General features: G+C 45.6%; 1 protein-coding gene across 2 annotated transcripts in view; it reads left to right on the forward strand.

Annotated features, from left to right (window-relative positions):
- DOP1B (DOP1 leucine zipper like protein B) overlaps positions 1–17,440 on the forward strand; it is a 248,579-nt gene that overhangs the window by 140,915 nt on the left and 90,224 nt on the right. The gene's annotated exons all lie outside the window — the stretch shown is intronic.

Genomic DNA, 17,440 nt, shown 5'->3' on the forward strand with positions numbered 1-17,440 from the left:
ACCAGCTGTGAGTCCAACAAATAAAGGCTGAGCACACCCTCCCAGCCTGAATCCCAGCAGCCCTGTCTGAATTCATTTCTTTTTGCAAAAATTCAATCCTCAGTTCCCAGTCCAAGTTCCCAGGTTTGGTGTAGAAACATCAACATTTCTGTGAAACTGCCAGCAGAAGATCCAGGTTTTAGGAATGTTCTGCAGCAGCAGAAATAGTTGGGAAGTGACTCAAGAGTAAGGAAATCAGGGAAATCTGGGGGTTAAAAATCCATCCAGTAAGATGTGAGTCTCCACCAGAGTCCCTAAATCATGTTTAGAAAGCATCATGCCTTCCAGTACCTGTCTGGCAAAAAGAATCCAATGCATTCATAAGATTTGATGTTGTTCAAGACCTAAAAAAAGAGGGAATTGTGTCATTGCAGCCTTTTGGGTTATTTCTGGTGTAAAATGATGAGCAAACCAGCTGTGAGTCCAACAAATAAAGGCTGAGCACACCCTCCCAGCCTGAATCCCAGCAGCCCTGTCTGAATTCATTTCTTTTTGCAAAAATTCAATCCTCAATCCCCAGTCCAAGTTCCCAGGTTCTAAAAAAAGAGGGAATTGTGTCATCGCAGCCTTTTGGGTTATTTCTGGTGGAAAATGATGCTCCCAGGGCTGTGGGGTGGAGCTGGTGCCCTCTGAGCTCAGCACAGAGCAGAAATGGGAACGTTGAACTGCAAGAACAAGAAAGCAAAAGGAGGAAATCCTCTGAAGAGCTGCTGGGAGAATGAAACAGCAGAAAGTTCTTCTCCTTTTATTTCTGCACTGAAAAAAGAAATGCAGCTGTGGGATTTTCCTGTGGCAGCAGGATTTGAGATTTGAGTGTGTACATTGAATTTTCCCCTTTTCCCCAACTCCCTTAGCCAATAAAACACAATCCAGTGGATGGGAAACTGCTACACTTAAAATTTCTTTTTAGTTTTTAATACTTCATAAAAGCAGAAATACAAATGTTCCAGAAGTGACTCACAAAAGTCTCACAGGGAGGAAATATTAACCAACACCTTCAGGCAAATGAATTTTGCCTCCAATTAAATTTCAACAATTAATGAGCAAAAAGTTGTAGGAGACTTGGTGGGATCTTTGTTTTCTCTCTGTGGTGAGGGTGGATCTTCATTAGATTTAATTAAAGCTGGGTTTTCTTCTAGTGAAGAATTACAGAGAGATCATTCTTACATTTCTTGGGTTTCAGGTGGCTTTTGCAATTTTTCAGGTGGGTTTCAAGTGGATTTTGCAATTTTTTAGATGGGTTTCAAATAGAATTTGCAAATTTTGGATGCGTTTCAAATAAAATTCACAATTTTTTAGATGGGTTTTCAAGTGGATTTTGTAATTTTTCAGATGGGTTTCAAATAGAATTTGTGGGTTTTAAGATGGGTTTCAAATAGAATTTACATATTTTAACCTGGGTTTAAAATAGAATGTGCCATTTTTAGATGGGTTTCAAACAGAATTTACATATTTTTAGATGGGTTTCAAGTGGATTTTCTAATTTTTCAGGTGGGTTTTAAATAAAATTTGCAGGTTTTTGATGGATTTCAAAGAGAATTTACAATTTTTGGCATGAATTTCAAATAGAATTTGCAATTTTTTAGATGATTTCAAGTGGATTTTGCAATTTTTCAGATGGGTTTCATTTCAAATAGAATTTGCAATTTTTCAGATGGTTTTCAAATAGAATTTACAATTTTAGATGGGTTTAATTTCAAATAGAATTTGCATTTTTTAGATCAGTTTCAAGTGGATATTACATTACATTACATTACATTATATTATATGTAATACATTATATAACATGATATAATATAGACTAAGTATAACATAATTATAATATAAATAAAATTTATAAATATATAATATATTAATAAGTAAACTTATATAACTTATAAAATAAAATTTACAATATAAATAAAATTTTAAGTAGATATGAATTAATATAAATAAATAATACATGAAAATATAAAAGTAATATGTAAAATATGAATAATATATAATATATAATATTTATATATATTATATATATATATATATAAAAATTGACATAAATATAGTATAAATATAAAATATAAAGACCATCAAATTAATTTTAAAAAAAGACTTTCTGGGGATCTCTGGGTGTTTTCTGCTCTGGCAGCAGCAGGGCCCTGCAGAAGAGGCAGATGAATTCTGTGCTAACAGAATGTCAGGAATGAAACGACATCAGGGCTGTGATTGCACCACTTCCCTGGGCATCCTTCCTTTCCCAGGAACAAATTTTTCCTGATTTTTCCCGACCCCAGCCCTGGAGTGGCCAGCACAGTTTTGGCAGTCCCAGACCTCAGTGCTGCCTGTGAGCAGTTGGAATTGTGGAATTCGGGCAGGTGGGAGCTCCCTGCCCTGGGAGCTGCTGATTTTCTCTGGGCTCGTGGAAGTGGGAGATTGAAAAGGGTCTTTATATTTTATATTTATACTATACTTATGTCAATTTATATATTTTTAAATATTATATTATATTATATTATATTATATTATATTATATTATATATAACATTATATTATATTATATTACATTACATTACATTACATTATATTACATTACATTACATTACATTATATTATATTATATTACATTATATATATTATATATTATTTATATTTTACATATTACTTTTATATTTTATGTATTATTTATTTATATTAATTTATATGTATTTAAAATTTTATTTATATTAGAAATTTTATTTTATTAGTTATATAAGTTTATATTATAAATATATTATATATTTATAAGTTTTATTTATATTATAATTATGTTATACCTAGACTATATTATATGTTATATAATGTATTACATATAGTATAGGATAATATAATATAATATAATTAATATAATATAATATAATATAATATAATATAATATATATTATTTATTTATATTTTATATATTACTTTTATATTTTATGTATTATTTATTTATATTAATTTATATATATTTAAAATTTTATTTATATTAGAAATTTTATTGTATAAGTTATATATGTTTATATTATAAATATATGATATATTTATAAGTTTTATTTATATTATAATTATGTTATACCTAGACTATATTATATGAAGCGAAGGGAGACGACCCATCCTCTGATCAGCATCGAACTCCGATTTATTGATCCACCAGGCACATTTTATAACCGTGTTAATTAAGTTCAGACATATTGCAAAACCCGAGCTCATCATTGGTTACAGATTAAACACCAACCCCTCCTTTTGTTTTCAATACCTGTGGTTTCTTATTGAAACCAAGATTTGTGTTCTCACCCTGATATGAAAGTTCTCAAGGCCTCCATGTTTGTCACTTTTGCTTTCCCATAACTTATCCAAGGACAAGATTGTCGCTGTCTCGGCTGTTTTTGATGGCCTGGAAAGGCTCAGGATGGCCTTGGGACAGCCCGCGCTCCAAAGGACGAGAAGAGACTTCAGGTTTTTCAGTTCTTCAGTGTTTATTGGTTTTTATCTACAAGATTTTCTCCCGGCCCGACAGAGCACAGCACGCCGGCCATGAGCACACTGAGAGCCCTCGGGGCGGTCACTGATCTTTATACCCAAAACTACGTGTGAGATATTTACCTATTCTCCCCAGTGCCTTTCACCCTTATTGACCAGTGCACTTTCAGTAAGAACCAATCCCAAAGTGCCACCACCACCACCGAAGATGGAGGCCAAGAAGAAGAAGAAGAAGAAGAAGGACAGGACACGCCCCAACTCCTCCATCTTGTTTCTCCAGACCCCCCTGTACCGAGATTGCAAACCCTGTGTTTCTCACTCTAATTAACCCATCCCTTCACCATTTACCCCCGTGAGATCCTCCCATCCTCACACAGGTGTCGTTTCCCGTGCAGGATCAAAGTGCAGCCACCAGACACTTCTGGCAACGCTCCAGGACCTCCGAGCCCCCCAGGGGTGGTCTCGGTGACTCTGCACATCAGGGCTGCTGTGCTGAGATCACACACAAGATATTTACTTGTTATTAAAAAACAACCTGAGAACTTCTGCTGTTTACATAAATGTGCCTGAGAACCTTGTTGTTTACAGAAACAGGCTGTGAGAATTTGCTCCTCACAGCTGCCTTTTACTTTTCCATCAGCTGTATATGATTATGGCATGTCTGAACAAAACTCTAGAAGCCGTTTCTGAGCAAAATTCTCCAACAGGAATGGGAGAGGAAAAGGGGCAGGAAGGGGTTAATGGGAGCTGGGATCAGAGAGAGGATGGAGAAGGAGACAAAAAATTGGAGGAGTGTGAGGGAGGGAAGCTGAGAGGGACTTTGGTGTCTTTGGGAATCCCTGTGCAGGACCGTCAGCCCAGTGAGGATCCTTCTGTCCCAAGCACACCTCATTTCCCAGCCTGGGTTTTACCTGGGAGGTTTTTTATGGAATTTTTCCCCTCTGGAATGGGGAGGCTATTATTTTTTTTGCCACAAAACTCTGATTTCTGACTCTCCTGCCAGCAGGTGACAGCATTCTCTAAAGCAGAGCAAACTGAGCAGAAACTCCCCTCTACCCCAGACTTCATCCTTCAGACATTTTTCATCCTCTTTACTTTTTTTTTTTTTTTTTTTTTTTTTTTTTTTTTTTTTTTTTTTGTTCTACAAACTGATAATTTCAGGGTTTTTCTACATGCTGAAGAAGCAAACAGGGTTTTAGAGGGAAGAGAACACAGCAGGATGATTTCAGTCATGAACAGAGCCTCCTCTCCTACTCGGTGGATTCAGAAGCTTTCCCAGGAGGAATTGGCACCACAGAGGGTCAAAGCAAGAGATTTTGGGTTAGCCATGGGTGAGGGGACACAACTCCCAGGATTGCACATCCTGCACAACCTCTGGCTGCAGGAACAGCCCACAGAGCTGCTGGCAGCCTTTATGGAGGGACTGGAATGGATTTGGGGTTTGGGAGAAAAGTCCAGCAAGGGTTCAGTGCCTGGAGGTGATGGGAAAACAGGAGTGACAGGACAAGGGACAGTGGCTTTGGGATGACAAGGAGTGGGGTTAGGTTGGATGTTGGGCAGGAATCGTTCCCTGGGAGGGTGGCACAGGGTGCCCAGGCAGCTCTGGCTGCCCCTGGATCCCTGGTGGTGCCTTGAGAAGGCTGAGCTAGAACAGAGCTACAGAACAAAGCAGGGATTCATTCAAAGCATCTCCTCCACGGATGCACCTTGGGCAGCACCAGAGCCCAGCCAGGGCTGCACCCAAGATGAACCAAAATGGCCCCAAAATGCACGGCCGGGCACGGGGGCTGTCCCTGGGATCAGTTCTGCTCCATTTGCACCTTGCAGTTCATTGTCCCATCCCAGCTTTAGCCCAGGCAGTCCCACCCTGCTTGTTTTTCTCTCTCCAGCCCACGGGGTTTGTGCTCCTGGGCTGAGATTTGGGTCATTTGTCCTTGGTGCCCAGCTGGGGCAGGAATTGTTTTGTCTCCCTGCTCTGTGCACAGAGCTCACCATCCCTGAATGTGAACCCAGCCCCACACACTGAAGCAGCACAGAATGTGAAAAATAGAAAAGCTCAAACCTGGGCCTTCCCTGGCAGTGCCCAAGGCCAGGCTGGGCAGGACTTGGAGCATCCTGGGACAGTGGGAGGTGTCCCTGCAATGGCAGGGGGTTGGAGCTGGATGATCTTTTAGGTTCCTCCCATCCCAAACCCCTCTGTCCTTCCCAGATATTTTTCCTGCTCATTCCAGTTGTTCCTGCTCAGATCTCTCAGCCCTCACTCAGCAGTGCTTTTACCAATCATCTCTGAAGTCAAATCCCAACATTTGGTCCCAATTATGGCTCTCCTGAGCAGCCCCAACCCCACACAGCAGCTCTGTTCTTCCTCAGGTGTGGGATTTTGGGATGCTGCCATTCCCCTTCCAAGGGGATCTGACAGAGCTGCAGAGGGATGGGACTGGGGGTGCTGAGGCTGCTCCTCCTTCCCCATCCCCGTGGGAGAAACTTCTCCATGTTCATCATCTTGGGGTCTCCCTGCAGGTGCTCCAAGCCCAGCAGAAAGCTGGAATGGGGAAGACAAGAAGGCGAATGGCTCCTGGTGTGGATCAGGAATGGAGTGGCCAGCAGGAGCAGGGAGGCCATTCTGTCCCCGTGTCTGTCCCTGACTGTCCCTGTCTCTCCCTGTATCTGTCCCTGTGGCTGTTCCTGTGTCTGTCCCTGGCTGTCCCAGGAGCAGTGAGCTCATTTTGCCCCTGCACTGCTGAGGGCACACCTGGAGTCTGTGCCCAGCTCTGGCCCCTCAGTTTGGGAAGGACCTGGGGACACTGAGCACATCCAGAGGGGCCAACGAGGCTGGAGAGGGGCTGGGAACACAAACCCTGTGAGGAAGCCCTGAAGGAGCTGGGGGTGCTCGGCCTGGAGAAAAGGAGACTCAGGGCTGCCCCCATCACTCTCACAGCTCCTGAAAGGGGCCTGTGCTCACCTGGGGCTGGGCTCTGTCTGCAGCAGCACTGACACACCCAGAGCACACAGCCTCGAGCTGCACCAAGGGAAACACAGGCTGGAGAGCAGGGAAAAGGTTTTTGCAGCAATGGTGAGAAAGTTCTGGAATGGCTGCCCGGGGAGGGGGTGGAGTCCCCATCCCTGGGTGTGTTTAACAGAGCCTGGATGTGGCACTGGGTGCAGCCACATTTCTCTTCACAGAGAAACACAAGGCACAACTTCCCAAGAATATTTCTGAGATTCACATTCTCTGAACCCCAGAGAAAGGAAACACAGTTCTTACCTCATTTACTGCTCCTATGTTTGTTCACAAGAGGAATGCACAGTGGAAGATTGTTTACCTGACGAGAATTGATGATTTGATTCTGGTGTGTTTGGATTCACTGACCAATTGAATCCAGGTGTGTGTCAGGACTGTGGGCTGACAGTCACAGGGTGAGTGCAGATTCAGTTTAGATGTAATATAATAAAATGTAATACAGTATAGAATAATATAATAAATTAATTAATTACCCTTCTGATAAGATGGAGTCCACCTCATCATTCCTCCTGGACATTGGGGGCAAAAATTTCAACCAGGGTTTAGCTGTGTTGGGGCTGGGTTGGACTCGATGGTCTTGAAGGCCTCTTCCAACCCAGTGATTCTGTGAATTCTGTGAATTCTGTGATTCTGTGAATTCTGTGAGCTGGGAGCAGTTTTCCCTCCTGTGCCTGCTGATCTCCCAGCCCAGGGATGTTGGTATTGCTGAGGGTTTTGCTGATTTTTCCCTCAGCTGAAAAATCCCAGGAAAAGCCCCGGCCCCGAGGCCTCCACGCCTGCAGTCCTGGAGGATTTGCCTCTCAGAGCATGGAGAATTAAAAAGGTTCACAGATTTCTTTCTGTCTGGAAACTGGGTATAAACTGGGGCTCTTCCAGTGCCTGGGAAAACCTGATCCTGCTGCTCCTGAAAGGAGAGGAACCTGTTTGTGTCTTTTAAGTTGTTGCCATCTTTTCTGTGAGGGCTGAACTCCCCAAATCTTCCTGTTTGTGCTCCAGTTATTTGTGTTTTCCATTTTAAAATGTTTTTCTTGCTGAGAGTTGAACCAGGAAAGCTTCATTTTGAAGGGAGTTATTTCTCTGAGCATTTTTCCTCCTCAAGGTTGGAGTTTTAAGCACAATAATGCAAAACTTTGATGCTAAATAATGTTAGGTTTTGTCTCAGCATAAACTTCTCCCCTCCAGCCACCAAAAGTAAATAAATAATCTGGGCAGGAGTTTTTGTTTTGATTTCTGCCAAGCTGAAATAAGGAATTTTGAAGTTTTGTTTGCTGAGGGAAATGGAAAAGGGCCAGGTTGGAATGGGAATGGCTGTGGGATCTCAGCCTGGTCAATTGATCTCCTTCAGAATGGTACTTTGGGCTCACTGAGTGCTCCTTCTGCAAGGCAGGAGCTGCAGGAGCCTCTGGATATTTTTGTTTTCCCCTTTCCAGTGGGGTTGCACCAGCTGGATGTGCTTAAAAACCAACAGCAGGGCAGGAGAGGAGGGGTTGGCTTTGTGCTCCAATATTCCAAATCTGAAATCCCTAAAAAAAAATCTTCATCTCTTCAGTGGGATGGATTTTACAAGAAGGGAAAATTGACAGCCAGGAACAGCCAAATCAGAGTTCCTTGCTTGGATCAGCAGGAATAGCACAAACCACTGTCCTGCTGCAATATTTTACTGGATAAAATGGGTGGTTCTGAGCAGAGAGTGCAGGAAAAGATGGGTTATTGTCCATGGAATTCCTTGGAATGGGAAATCCTGTGCAGTGGCAAAGGGTGGGCATAAAACAACTGCACTTTATGCCCAGGCAGGGATTTCCACCAAAAAAAATTGGAGAACTTTGCCAGGACCTGGGATGTGCTGGTTCCTGGGGTTGTAAATTCACCGTTATTTCTGTAAATTCACCATTGTTTATGTAAATTCACCATTGCTTCTGGAAATTCACTGTTATTTCTGTAAATTCACCATTGCTTCTGTAAATTCACCATTGCTTCTGTAAATTCACCATTGTTTCTCTAAATTCACCATTATTTCTGTAAATTCACCATCGTTTCTGTAAATTCACCATTATTTCTGTTCACACTCAGCTTCCCAGAAGGAGGGGAGGAATTTTCCAAATAAATCACAATAAATCACAGAATCATGGAATGGTTGGGGTTGGAAGGGACCTTAAAGCCCATCCAGGGACAGGTTCCAGTGTCCCAGGCTGCTCCAAGCTGGCCTTGGGCACTGCCAGGATCCAGGGGCAGCCCCAGCTGCTCTGATGTGGCTCTGGGGGTTCCTTTCCTTGGATTTTTCTTGTCATTGCAGGAGAATTGATGTGACACTGCAGAGAAAGGATTATAAGAGAAAATATAATAAAATCACTGAAAATCACAAATTATTTCAGCAGTCAGGGTAAAGTAATTCAAGAGTTGGAACACTGAAGTTTCACTTTCAAGCCGTGTCAAATATGAAGAGTATTGAAACTGATTCCTTGTCCTTTTTTCTCCCTTCTCATTTCTGCAGGAAAAGGGGATTTTCACTACTAGAATTTCTGCTTGGGTAACTCAAGATGAATTTTGGAGTGAGGTTTTCTATATGATCTATAAATCCCTGAGGGTAAGGAGCACAGGCAGAGCTGTGGTTTCACCTCGTCCATTGCACACACGTTCTTGCTATAAAAATAATTATTGTAATTACATCCTGTAATGGTAACAACTTCCAGCATTGTTTCTGAGTTTTACCAGCAGGATCCAAGTGGAAAATTCTTTCTGATGAATAAATTCAGGCTCGTGAGCCTTTGCTGGGAGCAGCCACACGATGGCAACATTGCTAATCCTTGATTTTGTTCATGGAAGCAGCTCCTGGAGCTGGGCTCTGCCTCAGAACCAGGGGTGGAGCTCTGGAGTTCTCTGGGGTTTCGAGGAAACTTCTCCTTCATGGTTTGACCTGGAGAGGGACATTTCCCAAGGGATGGAGTGATGGGGAAAGAGGGAATGGTTTTAGGCTGAGGGAGGGCAGGGACAGGCGGGATTTTGGCAGGAAATTCTTTATTGTGAGGGCGGTGAAGCCCAGGTTGGCCAGGGAGGTTTTGGACTTCCCATCCCTGGCAGTGCCCAAGGCCAGCTTGGAGCAGCCTGGCACAGTGGGAGGTGTCCCTGCCATGGCAGGGGTGGCACTGGATGGGCTTTGAGGTCCCTTCCATGCCAACCATTCCAAAATTCCATTAAATCAAACCATTATGAGACCCTTTGTGGCTCTCAGCTCAACATGGGCAGGTTTTTAAGAGGCAGGAGGAGCAAATGCCACTTTCCTCTTTTTTTTTCCCCTCCTTTTTTGCCTTTTCCCCCCTTTTATGAGCTGCAGTGGAACCTGTAAAAGGCTTTTCCCCTGTGACCTCCTGAAGTGGTGCAGCTCTGAAACAGGAGAACAGGACCTGGCACTGCTGAGGGAGCTCAACCAAGTTCAAGCAAGACCCTCTTAGATCTTGGACATGATAAATATGGGCGAGTTTTGGTGGAGACTGGAAGAAAAATGTGTCCTTTCAGCCAAAGTAACTCTTATCCCGACAAACATTTTGCTGGATGGTTATTTGAATGAATATTTAATATAAAACATGCAACCTGCTCTAATAAGAGCACATTCATAATTTTGAGCAGGCAAGCCCTGTCCAAAATTCCCTTGGCTTTGCTCTGGGTAAGGAATAACTTAAGAAGGAAATGTTGGACTGCAGCAACTCTTGGCTGAAGGACACAGTACAGCAGGAACAGCTGTGGAAGCAGATTTACTGCAAGAAGTGAGGCTGCTAAAATCCTGACAGTACTTTGATTTTTTTTCTGGCTTTTTTTTTTTTTTAATGAAAAAGTCCAATATAGAGTTTATGACTTTTCATACAGTTATTTATTTTAGGAATAAGAGAGCTGCCAAACACAGCAGGTAGTTAATACCCAATTCAGTCTGTGTTTAACTGGGGAAGGAGCTATTGGCTGCATCCTTTGGGATTCTGTGATTAACCCACAGGGAGCTGGAGGTGGCTTTTTCCAGAGGCTTTCAGGTGAAACATGAGTGGGAGTTGGCTCCCTTGGAGTGGAGTGAGGTTGGAATCAGATGTAGCAGATAATTCAGCTCATCCTGAAATGGTTTCTCTACTGAAATGGGAGATGGAGCTGCTGGAGATAACCTGGAGCTGGGGTGGAGATTCAGTCTCTGCCTCTGTTCCACACATGGATCTTTCCTGCTGAGGGTGGTGAAGGGTCTGGAGAGTCAATCCCCGCTGAGGGAGCTGGAAGGGGCTGCAGAATCCCTGAGGGAGCTGGAAGGGGCTGCAGAATCCCTGAGGAGCTGGAAGGGGCTGCAGAATCCCTGAGGAGCTGGAAGGGGCTGCAGGATCCCTGAGGGAGCTGGAAGGGGCTGCAGAATCCCTGAGGGAGCTGGAAGGGGCTGCAGAATCCCTGAGGAGCTGGGAAGGGGCTGGAGAATCCCTGAGGAGCTGGAAGGGGCTGCAGAATCCCTGAGGAGCTGGAAGGGGCTGGAGAATCCCTGAGGAGCTGGAAGGGGCTGCAGAATCCCTGAGGAGCTGGAAGGGGCTGCAGAATCCCTGAGGAGCTGGAAGGGGCTGCAGAATCCCTGAGGAGCTGGAAGGGGCTGAGGCTGGAGCAAAGGAGGCTCAGGGGCCCTTGTGGCTCTGCACAAGGCCCTGCCAGGAGGGCACAGCCGGGGGGGTCGGGCTCTGCTGCCAGGGAACAGGGACAGGAGCAGAGGGAGCGGCCTCAGGCTGGGCCAGGGCAGGCTCAGCTGGGACAGCAGCAGCAATTTGCCCATGGAAAGGGAGCTCAGGCTGTGCAAACCCAGGGCACACAGGGAATATTTCTGTGTCTGCTCTGGGGTGCCCTGACCCCCAGGGCAGCACTGACTCTGACCCTCATCCATGGAGAAAGTTTCCCAGAGTTCAAGATAGACTGGAAATCACAAAAGTGTGAAATAGATTTTTATAGAGAGCAGTGTAGGTGCATCATTTGGTGAGAAATTGAGGTTTTGGGGTTTTCAGTGTGCTGTGGATGGCAGCAAGATGGAGGGCACAGGGTGTTGTCCTGGGTTCGTTCTTCATGCTGCTTCTTCCTTCTTCTCCATGGGTTTGGGTGGCATTTTGTAATTGAAAAGTCTCCACTGCAGCTCTTTGGGATCAGTTATTGGGTTAAAAGGGAAAATAATCCAGGTGTCAGTTCTTCATTGGATAGTTCAGTCTTAAAAGTCCTTGTACCAAGAGATTGTTGCCATTTTGTGCCTTCTAATGAAAAGCTGCAGAACTCACAGTAGTGAAACTGTTTTACTGATAAGAAATAATAAACACCTGAGTGTGAACATGGAACACCATCTCAAGTGCCTTCAATCCAGACCCAGAGAAACCCACAGCTGGCATTGCCACACCAGGCCTTGGCAGGGGCTGCCCAGGGAGCTTTGCAGTGCCCATCCCTGCAGGTGTCCCCTGGAGGTGGCACTGAGTGCTCTGGGCTGGGGACAGGGTGCCCATGGGGCACAGCTGGCACTGCATGGGCTGGCAGGGCTGTGCCAGCCCCAGGGATTTGGGAATTCTGTGGCTCCTGCACTCAGGAAGGAGGCTCAGGGTGCTGGCCCCAGCTGAGCTGCCCATGAGTCCTTGGTGGGACCCTGAGGGTGACTGTGATCCTCCCTGAGTGTCCCATGCCAGGCAGAACTTTGGGATCAGCCCCAGAGGCTCCGTGTTTGGCCCATGCTGCTCCCAGCCAGCTCTGACACCTCAGGTTTGGGGGATGAGAGGGTTCATTCCCAACCCACAAGGGACTGGGGACCACTGGTTAGTTGCTGAACAGTGGCCACTTTAAAACCCCTCTAGTGAACTTGGCAACATTCACTGAATTCTTATTTTTGCCTGGTGCTCATTGTAAAAAAGGAGGGATAACAATCCCTGCATCCCTCCTGAGTGTGCTCTGAGGTTAAATCATGGAATCCCAAAATTATTTGGGTTGGAAGGGACCTTAAAGGTCACTTCATTCCAGCCCCCTGCCATGGGCAGGGACACTCTCAGGAGGTGATGGAACTCATTAAGCAGAAAACAAAGAATTCAACAAAGTTGGCCAAAACACATCTTCGAAATGTGTTGCAGGAGGAGCAGAGGAAACTTTGGCTGGGGCTGGGAAAAGAGAAGCAGATCTGGCAGCAGGATTGACAGAAATTGCTGCAGGTCTGGTCACACTGAGGGAGAGCTGGAGCTGATGCCCAGACACCATAAAACCTCCAGAGGAAGGGAGGGCGTTGAGCCCATGGAGTGTGAGCTTCTCTAAAGACCAACATTCTCCTGTTTGGGCCTTGGAAGCAACGAGACATTCCAGAAGTTCTGTTCACAGCCCATTTCTGCCTTTATGGATCAGTCTGCTCGTGTCTGCCACGTAACTGCTGCCAGGAGGCAGAAGCACAGCTGGGAGAGCGCAGCTTGCTGAGGGAGTCTGGAGAGGAGGAGCTGAGGCTGTGGCAGACCCTGAGGTGCCACCACTGGGGCTCTGCTGCCTGCACTGCACATTCCAGTGCTCGGGATGTGCTGCTGGCCACGGGATCAGCACCACCAGCCCAGAGATCCCAAACGAGCGTGTGTGCCTGGATCCGGGTCCCAAAGTCTGGATCCTGGTTCCAAAGGCTGGATCCAGGTTCCAAAGACTGGATCTGGGTTCCAAAATCTGGATCCAGATTCCAAAGACTGGATTCAGGTTCCAAAGTCTGGATCCAGGTCCCAAAGTCTGCATCCAGGTTCCAGAGTCTGGATCCCAGTTCCAAAGACTGGATCCAGGTTCCAGAGTCTGGATCCCAGTTCCAAAGATTGGATCCAGGTCCTAAAGTCTGGATCCAGGTTCCAAAAACTAGATCCAGCTTCCAGAGTCTGCATCCAGGTCCCAAAGACTGGATCCCATTCCAAAGTCTGGACGCCGGTTCCAAAGTCTGGATCCAGGTTGCAAAGACTGCATCCAGGTTCCAAAGTCTGAATCCAGGTTCCAAAAGACTGGATTCAGATTCCAAAAATTGTGTCCAGGTTCCAAAGATTGGATCCCAGTTCTAAAGTCTGGATCCCAGTTTCAAAGACTGGATCCAGGTTCCAGAGTCTGCATCCAGGTTCCAAAGGCTGGATCCAGATTCAAAAGACTGGACTCAGGTTCCAAAGAATGGATCCAGGTTCCAAAGACTGGATCCAGGTTCCAAAAACTAGATCCAGGTTCCAAAAACTAGATCCGGGTTCCAGAGTCTGCATCCAGGTCCCAAAGACTGGATCCCATTCCAAAGTCTGGATCCAGATCCCAAAGACTGGATCCAGGTCCCAAAGACTGGATCCACATTCCAAAGTCTGGATCCAGGTCCCAAAGTCTGGATCCCGGTTCCAAAGTCTGGATCCCAGTTTCAAAGACTGGATTCAGATTTCAAAGTCTGGATCCTGGTTCCAAAGACTGGGTCCAAGTCCCAAAGACTGGATTCAGATTCCAAAAACTGGATCCTGGTTCCAAAGAATGGATCCAGGTCCCAAAATCTGGATCCAGGTTCCAAAGACTGGATCCAGGTTCCAAAGTCTGGATCCCAGTTCCAAAGACTGGATTCCAATTCCAAAGACTGGATCCAGGTCCCAAAGACTGGATGAGTTGAGAGCTCCAAGGAGCTTCTCCCCAGGGCTGAGGCAGTGGCAGCTCTGCTGGGGCATCTGCCAGCCCCTGGTGCCAGGGGTTCTGTGGGGCTCTGGCTCCAGCACAGCCCCGTTTGTTCCGTGCCCAGGTCGCTAAAGGAACACTTGGGTACCACTGGGAATGGGAATTCCTTTCCTTTGCTCTCAATATTTTTTTCTCCTGCTGGCAGCTTGCTTGATGGTTTTCCCTTTAGAGGAAGCAAGCACCAATTCCACAAAACTCTAGAAAACATCAACAAGTGCAAAGCTGATTCCCTGAGTTCACAGTGTTCAATATTTTACTGAACTGTCCCCATTTCCAGATTCTTCATCCCCTGCTTCCTTTCAAGAGTGAGTGGGCCGAAAATGATCTGACTTTGCAAACATGATGTAACCCAAATCTGGTGTTATTTTATCTGATCTTTACCACGTGTTTCACAGAATCATTCAGGTTGGAGGAGACCTCCAAAATCATCCAGCCCTGCCATGGCAGGGACACCTCCCACTGTCCCAGGCTGCTCCAAACCCAGTGTCCAACCTGGCCCTGGACATTTCCAGGCCTCCAGGGGCAGCCACAACCTCTCCCAAGCACTTTTAACTCTGATTTTCAAGGCTTCTTTTCAAGAACTTCTGCTCTCTGTGTTTTCCATGGGATGGTAAAATGTGACCAAGTGGAAAAAAGAGGCAGCTCAGGGCAGGGTGGAAGGCTGGGATGGCTCTGTCCGTGATCCCTTTTCTCCCACAGAGAGCCATGAAAAGCAGCTGAGGTTCATTAGCAAGGCAGCCTAATTGGGCTGGAACTGGCAGGGATAGCAATAGAGGTGATAGCCCCGGCCTGGATGGATTTGAGAGCACCCCTGGTGATCAATACCAGTGATTATGACATTTTTAAAATAAAATTGCTTGTCCTTGACTCCAGTGGAAGGGAGAAGTCCCTCACACATCCCACGGGCTGCAGCTGCTCTGCTCAATACCAAACACTTTGTGAAATGGCCAACAAAAGCCTTTCCTTGCCATCCCATCCCTCTGAGGGGGCAAAATCCCCCTGACTTTGATTCTCTTTGCTCTGGAGGCCTTTTAGTTAAAAGCTCTCTAATAGATTTGGGAGTATTGACAGTAATAATGAGCTTATGGGTGAAATGGTGACCTCAGGCGAGTCAGTGGAGCTGGAATTGCAGCATTTTAAATATCCACACATCTCTATGAAGTCTGAACATGTGCTCTCAACAGGTCAAACCCTCTGCATTGATTCACTCCCCTTTCCAACAGTTTGCTTACCAAACATCTTTGCAGTGTGAGCTAATGAAATTAATGTCTTTTCCTCCTGCTTAAAGCAGAAAATAAAATTAACCACCTTTTCCCCCAGGAAAAAGGAGGGAGCTTGGGTCTGCCCTGCCTTTCTTGTCAATTTTAAACCATTCAGATGTTTGAGTTTATGGGGAACTGTCTGAAGAACAGCCAGGATTCTCAGGGAAGGGTTTAAACATGACTTGTGATGCCATGGGCTGAAGATTTGGAAAGGATGATCTGAATTAAGTTGGGAATCAACACCTCCAGGTGCCCCTTTAGTGATAAGAATAGGAAATGTGGATAAAATGAACGTGGGGACCAAGGTGTATTTGTAATTTTTACGAAAATTACAAGTGAAAAAGAACATTAATGTTACATGGCAAAGCAAGGCATGCAAGGAAGGGATAATGTCTTTTAGTAGATCAAAGAAGGAAAGAAATAATGAAGGGAAAGAAGGAAGGGAGAAGGGAGAAGGGGAGGGAGAGGAAATTTCAAGGAAAGGAAATTTCAAGGAAAGGAAAGGAAATTTCAAGGAAAGGAAAGGAAAGGAAATTTCAAGGAAAGGAAATTTTGAGGAAAGGAAATTTCAAGGAAAGGAAATTTCAAGGAAAGGAAAGGAAATTTCAAGGAAAGGAAATTTCAAGGAAATTTCAAGGAAAGGAAAAAGGAAAGGAAAGGAAAGGAAAGGAAAGGAAAGGAAAGGAAAGGAAAGGAAAGGAAAGGAAAGGAAAGGAGAAAAGAGAGAGGAAAGGGAAAGAAAAAGAAAAAGAAAAAGAGAGAAAGAAAGAAAGAAAGAAAGAGAGAAAGAGAGAAAGAAAGAAAGAAAGAAAGAAAGAAAGAAAGAAAGAAAGAAAGAAAGAAAGAAAGAAAGAAAGAAAGAAAGAAAGAAAGAAAGAAAGAAAGAAAAAGAAAGAAAGAGAGAGAGAGACACTGGTGTCAGTTTTAGCATGGAGTAAGATCCCTGGTTCACAGCTCTGTGACAGAAACCATTTCCCTCTCCATTGACATCCGAGCACTTCCAGGAATTTTTGCCAGACTTTACAAACTGTTCCTACTCCTGTCACACATTCTGCCTGGCTGGGATTGCTGCAGTAAGAACAGCCCTGCACAGGAGCGTTCCCAGCACACCCAACCTGGCAAGGGAATGGATTTATCAGTAGATGGCAACCCCCCCTAATGACCCAGCACCATTTCCTCCCTTGGAGCTGTGCTCCAGCATTCATGGCTGTCCAAGCCCTGCCTCAGGCTGATATCCAATCACCTGACAACATCCCATAGAATGGAAATGCGGGAAAAGCACAAGGCTTTGACCACCTCCACTGGGCTGAAAAAACCATCCCTGAAACCCATAATGGACCATGAACAGTTGGTCTCCATCTTCTCTAAGAAGCGGTTGTGCACTTTGTGTCCATTCCCTGCACCTCAGGGTCCATCCCTGAGATGTTTGCAGGGTCATTGATCACAAAATTTGGGCTGGAGGGGACCTTAAATCAACCAGTTGTCATGGACAGGGACACCTTCCACTGATGTCCAGCGCAGGGAGGAGCTGGAGCTGCTGCAGAGAGCCCAGAGGAGGCTCCAGGATGGGCAGAGGGATGGAGCAGCTCTGCTGGCAGGAAAGGCTGGCACAGCTGGCATTGCTCACCTGCACAGGAGAAGCTTTGGGCTGAGCTCAGGGCGGCCTTGCAGGGCCTGGAGGAGCCCCAGGAAAGCTGGAGAGAGACAATGGCCAGGGGATGCAGGGACAGCACACAGGGAATGGCTGCCAGTGCCAGAGGGCAGGGCTGGGTGGGATCCTGGCAATGAGGAATTGTTCCCTGGCAGGGTGGGCAGGGCTGGGATGGAATTCCATCCCTGCATCCCTGGCAGTGCCCAAGGCCAGGCTGGACACTGGGGACAGTGGGAGGTGTCCCTGCCATGGCTGGGGTGGCACTGGGAGAACTTTAAGGTCCCTTCCAACCCAAATCCTTCT

This window comes from Melozone crissalis, unplaced genomic scaffold, assembly GCF_028551555.1.
Source record: "Melozone crissalis strain CALT ecotype California unplaced genomic scaffold, PUWL_Pcris_2 ptg000187l_1, whole genome shotgun sequence".
In the NCBI taxonomy this organism is placed as follows: domain Eukaryota; kingdom Metazoa; phylum Chordata; class Aves; order Passeriformes; family Passerellidae; genus Melozone; species Melozone crissalis.